Here is a 16,332-nt window from a genome sequence, read left to right on the forward strand (position 1 = left end):
ATGCATTCACAGAGAAGTATTTGGGAAAGTAGATGAGGCTTTCTTATTTTTCTTGGTACTACTTTTGTTATTATTGTTTTATCGATATATAATCCAGAAGTGCTATATATTACATGACAATAGAAAAGAACATAAATCTTTTTACAATGTAATTAGAAAACTAAAAGTAATTGGTTTATTACTGAAGCTTAAAGTTCTATGCTATATGGTATTTACGTTTTTGCATATATGAGTATGAGGACAGAGTCGGGATGGTATCAGCAATGGTGCTGGACAGACAGGATCAGAAGTAGCCCATGATTCACAAGGAAAGTAAGAGAGAAAAGCAGAATCCTCCACTAAATAAGGGCAACTTCAGACAACCTGCTACCAAATTTGTTTCCATTATTGCAAAAGCTTTATGACTCTGAAAATGCAAACTGTAAATTGTTAAATATTTATATTCTTTTGGAAAAAAAACCCTACTTTCCAAACCTCCATTTTTATACAAGACTATTACCATTGATGTTGTATTATTGTAAACATAACCCTTGTTGAAATCAACAGCTTTCTCAAATTGATCAAGAATAATATCAAAGTGATGGTACTAACCAGTTTTGTCAGTTTGACACAAGCTGGAATCATTTTGGAAGAAACAGCCTCGATTGATAAAATGAGTTCACTAAAGTGTCTTGTGGGCAAACATATGGCACATTTTCTTGATTGATGATTAATATGGGAGGATCCAGCTCACTGTACATGGTGACAATACTAGGTTACTGGTCCTGGGTGTTATAAAAAATAAAGAGTCTGAGCAAGCCATGAAGAGAAAGCATATTGGTAAGCACTATTCATCCATTGCCTTTGTAACAGTTTCTGCCAGACCTGAGTTCACTCCCTGACTTCCCTAGATGGTTGACTATAACCTATGGTATGAAATCAATCCTTTCCTTCTCAAGTTGATTTTGGTCATGGCACTTTAGCACACGAATAGAAAACAAAACTACTTCAGTGATCTTAGAAAATTATGAAAGATACTCACTTCTAAGTACTCACTCTATTAGAAGTCTAAATGTTATTCAACTCCAACTAAGATTTCAGAAATAAACAACATAAATCAAACTTATTGTCCACTCCCATAAATAAATCATAATATGTGAAGACATACATATCAGACTACAACACTTTTCCTTCACACAGTTGAGAATAAAGTTGCATGACAATGGAAGCACCTGAAAACTATAGCGAATATTACTATAGAAAAATGTGGCATCCTGACAATAGTATACTGCATTTACAAAAGAATAAATACCATTGAGATGATCAGATTAAAAAAAAATAAAAGTATCATACATGAGAGCTTTTATATTGAAAGCAAACAAAGTGGTATTTGATTTTACTCAGAGAAAAATTTTAATATCTAATCTACATGGGTACTCCATATGACCTTACAACTATTTAAATGTAAGAAGTGACATATCTCTGACTTTCTATCATTTGTTCATTTTACAAATGAACCCATCCAACAAGTTTTCTTCACTACTCATAAGTGATCAATGCAGAACATGGCTTATTGGGAGCAGAACAGTAAGAGGTGAAAGAGAAATGATTATCACTCTACCTTAGTACTCTTCAGGCTCTAGTCTTATAGTCTAGAAATAATATCTTCACACTTGATATCGTGGTAGTGAGAAACAATGAGTTAAAAGTCAGTTTTTCTCATTGTACTTCATTTTTGAGTCAAGGCTAAAATTCTACAAACAAATACTTCATAAATCTTCTACAAAGGTTTTATGGGGCTCTTTTTTTTTTTTTTTTTTTTTTTTTTTTTTAGCTCAGACAGCAAAGATATAAAGCTTCAAGATCAATAACATCTGTTTAGCCCGTGGAAAAGCTGCATTGTTTATATGGCTGAACAGTTATAATATTTATCTTTGATTTTGATAAGCAAGATAAATGCATTCTAACTACTAATTGGCATCAGAACAAATCAGTAGGTGTGCTTGATTCCAAGATCCCCTATCTATTAATTTCTGTAAAATGAAAGTGTTCAAACTGAGAAAGAAAATTCTGTCATGATTCCCCTTTTTTAAAAAAAAAAAAAAGAAAAAGAAAACAACTTAATCAGTATAAGACTCTCTAGTTTTCCACATCCATTCAGCTGCACCCCATCAGAACAGCAATCAACTATTTAGATTTGTGCTTCAGATTTCTGGAGGATTTATACAAAGGCAGCAATCTAAATCAATGAAGCATATTAACCAGTGCATGAGCTTTTCTGTATGCCATTTCAATTCCTGATTATTCTATTCTTTTTATATTTTAAAAACTGCATTCTCTTTTAGCGTATTTAACTTACGTTACCATCACAAGTTTTACATTTCTTTTTCAACCACTGATTTTCTTCCTATGTTGTTTTTAATTACAAATATCACCTAGCTTTAATTTTCCATTTCAATTTAAAGTTTGGTTCTTCTGAAGGATTAGCTATTTCCTTTTTTATGTATGAGTTGTTCTTATTTTCCCTATCTTTTCTACTCCCCCTTCTATGTAGAAACACCAGTCCCAATATCTGGATCCAATACACACAAGACACTATACTAATATTTTTTTCTTTTACAAAAGACCATATGAGATACATAGAGGTCTTTCTTCAAGCACACACAAAGTGAAATAAAATTCAATAATGTCTTAGAATAATAATGCCTACAGTCATGTGGAAGTATTGAGACCTCAAAAAGGCTAAGAGATAGATGAATGGTATCAAAAGAAAATATTATCTAATTACAGGAAAATCACTATTTGCCTTTTTTAAAAAAACATCAACATACACATAAAATTGCAAGTATTAGAGGAACCCAAGATCATTAGAGTTTATGACATATCAGTTCTAGTCAAAAATCAAAGAATTACTCAGTATTAAAGTCTAAGCTCAATGGCATTTGTGAATAATACTATGTTATATTTTTATATTATTCCTTTTATATCCTAGTGTTTTATTTAAAATTAAGGTTGTATTAATCAAAGTACACATATCTACTAGTAGCCTTGTTGACTGAAATGTCTACCTCAGTGGGGATTCCCAGAAGCAGTTGAGAACACAGATTAAATTCTTGGGAAAGTAAACATAAGGAAGTGGGTAATCCAACTCTATCTAAAGTCATAGGAAAGCAGGAAATGTGCTTAGGGAGAGTGTGCAAAAGAAAAAGTGACTGCCAAATGGAATCTTAAAGAATACCAATCTAAATGTAAGAAATAGAAACTCAAGAATGAAACTAGGCAAACTATCAGGGGAAGAATAATATGTGGGCACTGATGTAAAGTCCATGGCAGTAGGTTTCTAAATAAAGGATTGACCTGAGTTATAACATTGTACTAAATCAAAAGCAAATCATTTTTCTAACTAAATTTCTAAGACTAACTTCACTGACCTTAGAGCAAGTTCAAATAAGAAAAGACTTGACACATTAAACATAAAAGGTGATATCTGCACAGTTTTCAAGCATTTGACTGTTAATAGAGTCAAGAATTAAACATGGTCAAAACAAGACTTGGAAAGAGGGAAAACAAATGCACACTTGTATGATATTTTTATGGAGAAGTATTTTTATATGTTTAATGTCACAAGCAAAATCAGAAGGGGGGGGAACATTGAATAAGTGAAGGAAGGTGTTTGTTTGTATAATTAAGGCTCCCCAAACATGGAGAGAAGTAAGATCCCCATCATGCATGAAGATATTGGTTCATAAAGTTAAAAGAATCACCAGAGGGGAAAAGTATAAGAAACGTTGAACTCAGCACTAAAAGAAAACTCACATCTTCCCACATCACAGGTGCTATTCTGCCTGTATATAATGTGTCACAAAGAGTCTGAGAAGAAATATTTGATCTCAATTGATGTGCAAAGACAAGATTCTGTGACAGTTTCTTCCCAAATTCATACTTCATGCTAGGCATGTCCCATATTCTTCAAGGCTCACGGTGAAGAACGGTTCCTTCTCTGTCCATTCATTTATACCAACCCCATTAGTATATATTTTAATTTTCATTTGCAATGTTTTGGCTATGCATATCACTTTAGATAGCAGTGCATTTAAAATATGACCATTTTAGCTGATGATGTGACTAGGTTGTAGATGACTTACTTGTTCAGCATGTGTGAGACCCTGAATTTGATCCCCAGCACAGCAAACAAACCTGAGCAAATCAAACATTACATGATATGACTAAAGTCTCAACACATTCTAAATATGATGACAATTAAGTTTCTCTACTAAAAAAATTACTGCTAGACTTTTGCATGCATACATAGAAAAGCATGAAAGGAGAGCTTAGCGAAGGGAGTAAAACCCCAGGTGAATTTCACCTGAGCTATATGATGCATGCCACTAGGAAAAGAGATTGGGGGTCATGATTAACTTGAATAACTATTGAAATGACACGCTTTCTTATCTTTCTTTTTTATCTTTTTTTTTTTTTTTTTTTTTGGTTTTTCGAGACAGGGTTTCTCTGTGGTTTTGGAGCCTGTCCTGGAACTAGCTCTTGTAGACCAGGCTGGTCTCGAACTCACAGAGATCCACCTGCCTCTGCCTCCCAAGTGTCTTTTTTTTTTTTTTATCTTCTTTCCACTTCATTTCCAACTGGACCCTTCTGTTACCAAGATAGCTCTAAGTTTGACCCTCTGGCTGCTCAACTAGGTGTATGCGGTGTGTTGCCTGGCAACAGGAGGATAGAATACTCAGCAGCATGTTTGGTAACTCTATTTTCTGGCTTGCAGGTGGGATATTTGGATAGAATTTCGTGAGGTTTTTGCATTGCAATTCTATTTTGTTTCAGCAACTGTGTAATTGGGTTTACTACTTGTAATGTTATTATTGTGGTCCGCTGCATTATCAGTATTGTTTAGAGGCTTTGCTTTTTGTCAAAATTATTAATGCTTTAAGAAAATTTTAAAATGTTGAAAATTTCCAATTATGATGTTCATATATTTTTAAAAGTTCATTATTATTACATCAAAATTTGAAATCACTAAAAATCAAAAGTATTTTTGACAAAAAAATTATAAATGGGACTTTCTGGCTTCTCATGTCTATATCTTTATCTAAACAACAGTAGCAGAAAAATGTAAAAATCCATTAGTATTCTTACACAATTTAATGTGAATGTATCATACATCAGTTCAAGAATGTTAAAGATGATGGGAGCACAAATAAATATGCATGCACACAAAGGGTTAGCCACTTTTTATATGTTATTTTTGGAACAAAGATAATCCATATGCTTTTATCACAGAACACAGTATCCTCTGAAAGACAGGAATTTCTGTTTCAATGAATCAGTTTCACAGCATAGATTATCTTGCCATATGGCAACCAGGCTTTTACTAATAGCTTCCTATTTATAGAAAGGGAGCCCTAACTATCAGCTCAGATAGACAAATTCAAGAAAGCAGACAGCAGTAATAACTACATAGAGCAAATGACACGCCATTTGTTTTAGACTTGTCGTATCCCAAGCCAAATGCTAGAGATGCGAACCAAGATTGCATCTGGAAACTACCTCAGTAAACATTCCACTTACTAAAGCAGATGAAGACTGCTGGTCTGGTCACTGGGATATGCACCAGAATCCAATTCACACAGCTGCCTATGGCATGATGGATGCAAAAGTAAAAGCAAAACAAAATAAAAGATTATCAAAAGCATAAGCTTTAAATGATAGTTAGTTCATTGGTAGTTCGATGTGATTGCATTATAATTTTTAAATTGGTCAAATTATCCTCATCCCAGAGTGTGAAGGCTTTTTCAGTCAGCTTCCATTGACTTTTGTAAAGAGCTCACCTGGCCAGGACAATTATTTTCAAACATTGTTATACCACTTTGTCTATGTCAGGACACTAAAATGTTGCCCATTTATAAATGTGTGACTTACCAGTTAGAGAATTAAAATAACTTGCCCAGACAAAAATTATAAGCCAATTTCTAATACATAAAATCAGGTTATTAAATTAAAACTATTGTTTTATTTCTGAACTGGTAAAACAGCTTAATAGAGAAAATTCTTATAAACATCAAACTTTGGTCTCACTTATTTGTTAATATTTAGGATTTTAAGACAAAATAATCCATTTAGAGAAAAAAATCACAATATTAAGGTGTTTTAAAACTATCAGATGATAGAGGTCAACTCTCCGCAGGAGGGATTTATCAACTGAGAAAACAGAGTCCTGGGACCCGATGATTACTTTAGCAACTTGTAAAACTAATGTATCAATCTAGTCGAATTCTATTTATTAGTTCTTATGTAATTTTGTTCCAATGTTATATAAGGTTTTACCATTAAAAATTGATTGTGACAATATCTCCAATATAATTCAAGGTCCAAAACCTTACACAACTGGAGGTGGAAATGTGGCTCTGGGGTTAAGAGAACGGCCTGCTCTTATAGAAGACATCCATTCAATTCCTAGCGCACAAATGGTAGTTTACAACCATCTCTAATTTCAGAGCCAGAGGAGCTGAAGCACAGCTTCAGGCACACATGTGATGCACAGACATAAATACAGACAAAACATTTATACATGTAAAATAAAATTTTTGTGATGTATCTGAAAATAGAAATTAAAACTGTCAACTGTATTAAAAGTACAAAGTTCTACCCAAGATTTAAAAAAAAAATGGTTGTCCTTATATTCATTCAAATGATGCTAACCTAAAATGAAAAAAGTAAAGTGTTATTAACAGTTCTGCCTGTGATAGACCAACATAAAAACATTTCAAGATAATGATAATCGATGTATTCCACAGTTAAGATGATAACACCAAATAAGAATCCTGATTGATATCATGTAGCTAGCAATTTATTGAACTAAATTCAGAATTCAGTATCATGCCATAAAAGAAACCATACAAGTATATAATTACAAAACTATATAAAACTTCTAAATAAAAATTAACTAAAATGTATAACCTCTACACAGAAAACTAGAAGATATGTTTGAGAGGATGTTAAATAAAATAAATTAAGTTTATATAACATTCATTTATTTTATTAGTTTTCTTTTTGTTGCTTGGATAAGTAAGCACTATGGCCAAAAATACTTGAGGACCAAAGAGTTTAATTAGTTTACACCTGCACATCACAATCCACTATCAGAGGATGCCACATCAGGAATTCAAGGTAGAGACCTAAAGCAAGAACTGAAACAGAGACTATAGAGAAATGCTGTCTAATGGCTTGTTTAGTTTGCTTTCTTATGACATTCAGGACCATCTTCCCAAGGTGGCACTACCCACAGTGGCCTTGACCCTCTCCTATCAATCATTAATTAAAAAAACGCCCTACAGAAAAGTCCACAGGGCAACCTGACGGAGGTAATTCTTCAGTCAAGGCTCCCTTTTACCAGATGACTCTAGTTTCTATCAAGTTGGCAAAAACTAACCAGCACAGAGGTTAAAAGTCATTACTGTAATTATATCAGTTTAACATATATGATAAAAGATACTAGATGAGCTCCAAAGGAGCATTCCTTTTTTTGTTGTTGTTGTTGTTGAGGTAAGAAAAAAATTCTAAAATTCATATGAAATAAATCAAAGTTGATAGGCTTCCAAATAAAGGCATAGTAGCAGCCTTTTCAACAAATATGAGAAATATTTTAAAGTGACCATAGTTGTCAATGGAATTATAAATATAAGATGAGAATAACTAAGTAGAATAGTGGTCCCTCCAGAGACCCTGACATATATAAAAAAATTATGATAAACATGTAATTGAAAAGCTGTGGGCCAAGTTAAAAAAAAAAATAGCATGTTCAACACCAATTTGTGCAGGTGTAGTAGACAGAAATTCAGGAGACAGAGTCAGGAGGATCATGAATTCAAGGCTAGTTTGATCTACATAGAGAGTTTTGGAGACCACACAGTGAGACTCTCACAAAAACTTTAAAAACAAAATTCTTTAATAAAAAATGATATCCTTTGAGACTTAGGTTGGGAGGAGTATTTTATTGCTTGTTAGTTTTGAAGAGTCTCTCTAAGTAACCCTAGCTACCATAGAGTTCACTTTGTAGGTCAGGATAGCTTCAAACTTTCAGAGATCATCCTGCCTCTGCATCCTGAGATTGAAGATGTGGGTATTACACCTGGTAAAGATAATCTGTTAAAAGGAAAATCTAACGACTTCAACCTCAAGTCATTCATAAAGTGACCACATAATTATAAAGGTATTAAAATTAGAATTTGACTTCTTTTTTAAATCAAGAAAAGCTTCTTCAAGCAATGGAAAAAAGCAAGGGATTGGGATGAGATTTTTGGTGGTGTGATTGATTAGTATGCAAGAGGCACTGAGTGAAAGGAAACATGGAAAGTGAGGGGGAAAGAGAAGAGAGGAAACAAGATGGATGGAGAAGTAAAGGGAAGAGAGAAGAAGTAGAAAAAGAGTAAAGAAGGGAAAGGGGGATAGGAGGAAAGGAGAAGACAAGAGAGGAGGGGAAGACAAAGAAGAGGAACAAAGGACAGGGGAGGGGAGAAGCAGGGAAGGGAGGGAAAGAAGAGGAGGAAGGCAAAAGAGGGAAAATAACAGGCAGGAAGGAAAAGGAAGAGAAAGAAGAAGGAAAAGAGGAAAGGAAGGAGGGAGACAATGAATTATGACAAAAGATAGGAAAATCAGCATGAAGATATTCCACAATATATACTGAAGTAGTGCTCTTTACACAGACAACTAACTTCTGAATATTAACAATTAAAAAGTCAATGCAGAAGAAAAATGGACTATGAGCTTGGATGATATGCAGTGATATTCCCATAAAGTTAAAGCAGAAGTCATAACTGCATTACTCATTGAGGAAACATGAAGCCAACTCTCACCAGAATGACTAAAATTAAAAAGATTGATTATACTAGGCTTCTGTAAGAGTAAACAATGGGAGTTTGCAGACGCTAATGACAGCTGTGTAATTAGTTAGCAACTTTGCGAAAACAGTCTGGTAGTGAATGCTAAAACTGAAGGTTTGGGTGCAATAGAACCGAGAAATTCTATTTCTAAGTATATGCCCAAAAGAAATGCATGAGCTTGATCAGCAAAAATTAAAAAAGAATGCTCAAGACATGATTCATAAAAGCCTAAATATAGAAATAACTCAGATCTTATCAACATTGCAATGAATAACTATTCTGTAGTACTTTTTTGTTGAATGGGATATGGCATAGGCAATAGAAATTGGGTAACCTCACAAAACATTAATAAAAGTTACAAAGACACATTCACATAGAAGAATATATGTGGCATGCATAACTATTTGTCAGAGGTACTTTAAGTCACAGTATATTAAAATTGTGTAGTGAGTAACAGGCTGGGATAGTTAAAATGTATTGAAAAGCAAGGAAGTAGTTAATGCTATAGCCACAATAATTTTATCTACTCTGGAAATAATAGAAATGTGGTACTAGTTGGGAGGCAAGAAAAGAACCTGGGATACAAAGGGCTTCTTCTTGATCTTTGTGATGACTACTTGTATCTTTTTTTGAGAATAAAAAGCAATATTTTGTTCTTTTGATACATACAAAGTCACAGAAAAAAACTTAAATGACAATAACTCTGTGATTAAAATTGAATTGAAACTGTTAATGCATGAGATAAAATTTGATGACCATTGCACACTACAAATCTACTGTATTTAGAAGACCGCTTCCTATTATACAGCAGCCTTTTAAAGGTGAAGAATCTGAATAACAGAGAACTAAAAAAATCACAAGCCAGTTTGCATTAAAGTCAGTCCTGATTTCTTTCCTCAACAGTGTGATATGCTCCTATTCCAGCCCTGGAAAAAAAAAATGGTTCCTAAGCTGAGCTAGTTCTCCTTGTCAAAATTATTAGTCAGTATGATAGGTAAAGTAAGTCTGAAATATTGGTCTTTCCTGAACCCAGGTATTAAATCTTTAATTTAACACTCTAGCCTTGTTTCATTTGAAGCTCTACTAAGGATGGATGATAAATCACACTAAGTTGACATATTTACTATTCTAATTTATAATCGAGTAATATCATAAATTACACTGTTCCTGCTGCTAGCATACAAGTTAATGTATACAAGAGACTCATCACTCACATAAGGAATCTTTCTCCCTAAAGGTCAGAAGATTTGTCTCCCTACCCAAGGACTTGTTTAAAGAAGGGGTAAAAAGGAAACTGGGCAACAGACTATTGGCAACTGGCTTTGTAGCCCAGTCTACCTGGAAACATCAATTATTTCTAGAACCCTAGTAGCAGAGAAGCAGGCTCAACAGTTTAACTTAAGGGACTCCAAAACTGACTGTGTTATTTTTATACTTGATCAACCAGACAAGTTGTTTAACTAATGTTTGTCTTAGTATCCTTTTGTGCAGAATAGCAAGAGAGGTCAGCAGCACTTAAAACAAGCCAGGTACTTAGTAAGTTCCACTCCTCTTTAAATCTATTTCCTTTTTAAATCTCAGCTAGCACATCATTCCTCTTCATTCCCATTGGAATGACCATGGGTCCTGCCATCATCTTTTAATTCTTATGATGTTGTAGCTCCTGATAATTGATCCCCTTGTCTTCTGACCTCAAAACTACAATCCATTCTGAACACAATGTCAGAATTTTATTCAAAGAAAGAGTAAATTTTTTCACCAGATTAACTCTCAAAAAATATTTTCCCTCATCTCCGTAAGTGAACAAAATTTACTCATTTTGATAACCACCTAGCTTGTCATGAGTTGACCATAGTGATGGCTGCTTCACTTCTGACCTTTGCTAGGCCATTTCTTTGACTGTTCTGATACCATTTTGTATCTCCATCCAGAGGTAGCCCAAATGCAAATGACCGAATCTTGGACCAAATTTTCAGCATTAGATCTCCTTCCTCAGACTTCTTCATCTTGCTTTATTTTTTCATATTAGTAACTTCTTAATTTCTTTATTATTTGACATGTATTTTTAAATTTGATTAGTTTATACCGTTGTCATCCTATAACTGTTACTGAGCATAAGCTGCTTCTATAATCTGACAACCAAATTTACTTGAGAATGAGTCTTCTTTCTCCCTTCAACTTGCACCACTGTTTACTGCCTTATTTAGGAGCATCCCATAGGAATTAAATGAATGATTTAAATAAAATACAATTGGTGTGGTAAAATAGTCTGTATTCTGTCAATTATATTTTAAATAAATTCTGATTTGTCAGTAGTCAGTCAGGAAGTATAGGCAGGACAACCAGACAGGAAGTAGAGGCAGGTCAATGAAACAGGAGAATTCAGGGAAGAAGGAAGCCCATTCCTCTTCAGTCCTGGCCCAGACAGAAAAGAAGCAAATGTGACTGCCTCACTGAAAAAGGTACTGAGCCATGTGGCTAACACAGATAAGAATAATGGACTAATCTAAGTTGTAAGAGTTAATAAGAAGCCTGAGCTTATGGGACAGTCAGTTTATAACTAATGTAGACCTCTGTGTGATTTATTTGGGACTTAACAACTGCAGGAACTGAGCAGGACAGAAAACTCAGTCAACATATAATCACTTAGCAAAATCTTTAGATTTGCTTTCCAGAGACCAAATCAGAAAATTAAAAGTAGGAGACACTGTATGTAAGTCTTTCAATCTCAAACCAATAGTACAGAGAGAGTGGATCCTCTGCCCAAGAGCTTGGAGAGATGGCTCAGCTGTTGAGAGCATGAGAGTGGTTTCCACTACATGCCTTTAAAGGAACTCATAAAGAAGATGTAAGATAAGCTTTTCTGAAATACTTGAAAAAATAAATATAATATTTGTTTGGAGAAGAAACAACCTCATATCCCAAAAGGAAGAAAAGAGCTAAGACTAATTCTCTCTAATTATAAAAAGAATAATAATTTTTTTTATAAATGTAAAAAAAAAAAAAAAAAAAAAACAATGTATTTCATGTGTGTGGGGAGATGGGAGACAAATCGTGAGCCCTTGTCTGCTGGGCTGTAGAGGGCATTTAGACAACAGGACCCCAGCCTTACATATGCCCCACACTTTCCCAGTCCCAGGACCATTTCCACTGAACTCTTCAAGCACATGAAAAAAATTGAATTTAATAAATGTAACAAATGTATCTTTACAATAAAGAAAAAAAAGCATGAGCTGTCCTCCAGAGGATTCAAATTCAAACCAAAGAAAACCAGGCTCCAAATGGTAGCTCACGACCATCTATAACTCCAATTCTAGGAAATATACTGCCTTCTTTTTATTTTTATGGGCACTAGGCATGCCATGCCCATAAATATAAAAATAATAAAATAACAATTTAAATGTTTGTTGGCTGAGATAAATGAACATTAAAAAATAAAGGCAGGCTCCAAAGCCACAGAGAAACCCTGTCTCGAAAAACAAAAATAAAATAAAATAAAATAAAATAAAAAATAAAGGGTAAGTAGGCTCTTCCATTTTCCAAACAATAATATTTTAAATACTAATATATTATAAAATAAGCCCAATAAGCATTGCTGATTTTTGTTTCAAGAGCTGAAGTCTCAAATAATTGGAAGCAATAATAGCTGAATTTGATCTTTCAAAGAGAAAATGCCAGCACTAACTCTAAACTAACCTGTATGAGATGCAGAGGAAAAGAGACTGCAAGCAAAAGGTATGATCAGTCATTTCAACTTCTAAAGTATACTAAAAACATGATATATGGCCTCTGGACTTGGAAAAGTAACTTTTTACATGCAATGTTGTCTTTAATGAAACCGTATAATTTTCAAGGATTAACCTAAGATTGTTAAATAGCCCTATCAGCATTTAATAGTCAACAATTGCTATTTCTTTTAGTTTAAACAAAGTCATTAAATATGCATTACTAAAGACCTCTTTAGTAATTTATTTATTTAGTAATTAATATTTAGTAATTACTGTAGACCAGGCTGACCTCGAACACAGAGATCCGCCTGCCTCTGCCTCCTGAGTGCTGGGATTAAAGGCATGCGCCACCACCGCCCGGCTGGGAATAGTGTTTTTCATGCAACAAACTGACCTTAGATCAGCCATAGAATTTTAGCATTTAACTTTTAGGCTAACAGTATAGGGAAGTATTAGAAATATGGACGCTTCAAACTTCATTCAGTAAAGAAAGATCCAGACTTTCTATTGTATATTTTCTTAGTATGAAAATTAATATAGCGGATCACAGTCATGATGTTATTCATGTTAATTGTGTTGTTGAATGTGAAATGTATGCAACAGGCTCTTAATTAATGTTCTCTTGCCCAAAACTCCACTATTTCCATACATTTGCTACAAAACACTGGATGACTATGCCCCAAAATGTTGACAATCTGAAATTTCAACTATTTCTCTTTGTTTTTTTTTTAATTTTTTCTGTCTTCCTCAAGATAAGAATTATATTTTTTATTATATACAAATTGTCATCTCTTCTCTCCAAAAGTGTTTACGCCTTTTTCAGCCTAAATCTGTAGGAACCACACAATTTTACACACACACAAAGAGAGAGAGAGAGAAAGTACTTGATGACTAAGTGTTTTGTTTTCTATTAAAAGCAATAATGAACATGTTGCTGTTCATAAAAAAGACTGAAATTTGGTTTAATTTTGATCATTTCAATAAACAGTGCCCATTGAATATCCATAATATATACTTATATGACATGATTATCAATTATGATGCTTAATTAACAAAAACACTTGAGTTGAATAGTCCAAGTAATTGAATTCCAAATGAATAACTTCTAGCATTTATTCAACATCACATGTGTACAGCATATATTAGTTCAACGTGAATGAGACAGACATTACTCTTATACCCATTCTAAATGACATTATAAAATTTGTTCATTATCTAATAGCTAGTAGTGAGTCCAGGATTTAAAAAGTGTTTTAAATCCATACTCTGCATTGTTAAGTACCTGTTCATGGGATCTGATGATTGACAGCTATATTAGGAGAAAATGCATAAATATTAGTACTGCCACCACTGTATTCCTCTTTTTCCTTTGGAAATCTTATTCAAAAGCTGTCCCACAGGCCATCCTCTTTAACCAAACAAGGTAGTTGAATGGTGCCATAATACCTGCAGTATTTATCATACATAACAACATTCAATTGTTGGTGAGTGTTTTGTAATATTTATTTTGTTTGTTGAACCTTACTCATGTTAGGCAAGTGGCCTAAACCTGGACTATATCCCCCACATGAGTTTTATGGAGTTTGTTGTTTCTTTGTTTGTCTGTTTGTTTTAATGAATGAAGACTTGAGAACTTCAGTAATCTGGTTTTGTTTTATCATATAAACAATCAACTTTCTTTCATGAATTTACATTTTTATTCATTTCTTACTAACTTGAAACTCTCTAATTTGGGAAGGAAGCACCAACTGAAATAAATAAAAGCAGCCAATGACATGATTAATCACACCGACAATGTGAAGAACAAACATCAGCAAAACCCTTTCATCATTCTAAAGATAACGTTTACATAAAACCAAAATTCCAAAGAAACAATCAGAGCAGGATGAAGCCTAGACTTCCCACACTGAAAAAATATTAAGCAAATCACAAAAGCTTTCAGGTTCCCAGTTTTCTCATTTAAAAGTAGGAATAAAAATAAGACCTTAAAATGTTTACATATAAAGTACCTAATAAGGAAAAAGAAAACCCAATAAATATTAATCTGATGTACTTTTTAAAAATAAATCTATATCGATACCTGGCTAATATCACTAAACTTTCATTTTCTGACAATTAAGATATGGATAAAATCTCACTGAAAGAATAAATAAGAATGTTCTGTGATGTGAATAGCTATAACAGTGGAATAAGTAATTAGAAAGCTGGAAATTACACGACTCAGTTCAGACCTACAAACGCCTCATTTCCTAGCTTTATACACATTCTCTCTCTGCAATCACAAGTGTCAAGAACTGTAAATAAGAATGTGTTCTTTTATGATTGTCTGCCAAAAACATTCGGCATGACTACAAGTGAGTGAAGATCACTTACCATATATGGCGCTTGACTATTTCAAAATTTGAAAACATTCATCTTCAAAATACTTCTACAAAATTCATCTGTGAAGGAGAAAAATCCAAATGTAAGAAATCTGACAATGTCACAGAAAACTGATTTAGGTCTACAAACAGGCACTATATACTTTCCTTTTATGAAATAAATTATTTGCAAAATACATCTTATATAGCTAGCAAATGCAAAGGCCACAAAACAGAAATATTTCCATCTATGTGTGAATATTTTAAATAACTGTCACAGATACTCATAAAGGACAAGAATATAGCATTCAAGTTCCAGAATAACTTTTAAGTACACAGTTTCCACAAAATATTGATAAAATCACATCAAAACAACTCAGAACTGTAGTTAATAAGTAAATGTGTATTTATAGGTAAATTTAGGTAAATATCCAAAGTAATTACTCAAATCATACAAATTTTTTAGCAAATTTTAATGCACTTTTGTGTAGATACAAAAATTGCTGAGTTAGAAGATAATTCTGCTTGAATTATCAAGAGAATTGTACCAACCCACTTTGTAATTGCATTTCAAATCTAATTGAAAGTCATGTACTGAAAAAACTACTGCTTGAACACCTCACAAAAACACACCCACAGATGGCTTCTGCTTTCTGCAATGTCAACATGAGAAGAAAGTCATTTAATCAGGCTTTATTAATTAATTTGTTTTGAAGGATTAGTATTAAAAGGACACATTAACTTTGAAGCCAAAAGTATGTCTATTTAAATGACTTTGATGCTACTCTAAGTGCATTGTTTATTAAAGAGTTATTCAAAACAGATGAATCACCAACTAATGACAATTATATTAATCTCTTTAAAGTACAGGTTATTTCAGACAGACCAGGTGCATTGTAGTTACAAATTCCGCAAAAAGCAAACTTCTTTAGAGCAATGTTAGTTTCATGAGAGCAGTGGAATTTTTGACATTCAGAACAGGTGTCATAAGCTGAATTCTCATTTATCTTCCTAGAACATAGGAAAGAGATAATGATGGGACTTGTCTCTACCTGACCCATAAAAGGATGTTTTTCTCCACTTAAAACATGCCTTCGGACAGAAGAGGAAAGAGACAGAAAAAGTTATCAGAATTGAAGCTAAATTGAAAGAGTAACCCTAGAAAGAGTCAAGAAACTCGGTACTTCTGTGAATTTCACTTTTGTGAGTTCCTAGAACATAGAATAAATAAATTGGTCTTCGCATACTATTTCAATTAAATAATTAAGCCACAATAATAAACATATTGCTATATTCATGTGCCTATTAAGCAAATGCATTCTACAGGAGACTGAGATGAGCACAAATCATGTGACTTCTCAATTGGACAGAGCT

General features: G+C 33.4%; 1 protein-coding gene across 4 annotated transcripts in view; it reads right to left on the minus strand.

Annotated features, from left to right (window-relative positions):
• The window catches only part of Galnt13 (polypeptide N-acetylgalactosaminyltransferase 13), a 458,666-nt gene that overhangs the window by 413,242 nt on the left and 29,092 nt on the right, over positions 1-16,332 (minus strand). For 2 of the 4 annotated variants that reach the window (XM_057755642.1, XM_057755644.1), the window contains exon 2: positions 14,972-15,039. The gene's annotated coding sequence lies outside the window, so the exon portion shown is untranslated. Of the gene's footprint in view, positions 1-591; positions 720-5,559; positions 5,626-14,971; positions 15,040-16,332 lie in introns of those variants that run through there. The other 2 variants (XM_057755643.1, XM_057755645.1) reach the window with 2 other exon arrangements.

The sequence above is a fragment of the Chionomys nivalis genome, chromosome 22 (genome assembly GCF_950005125.1).
Source record: "Chionomys nivalis chromosome 22, mChiNiv1.1, whole genome shotgun sequence".
NCBI lineage: Eukaryota > Metazoa > Chordata > Mammalia > Rodentia > Cricetidae > Chionomys > Chionomys nivalis.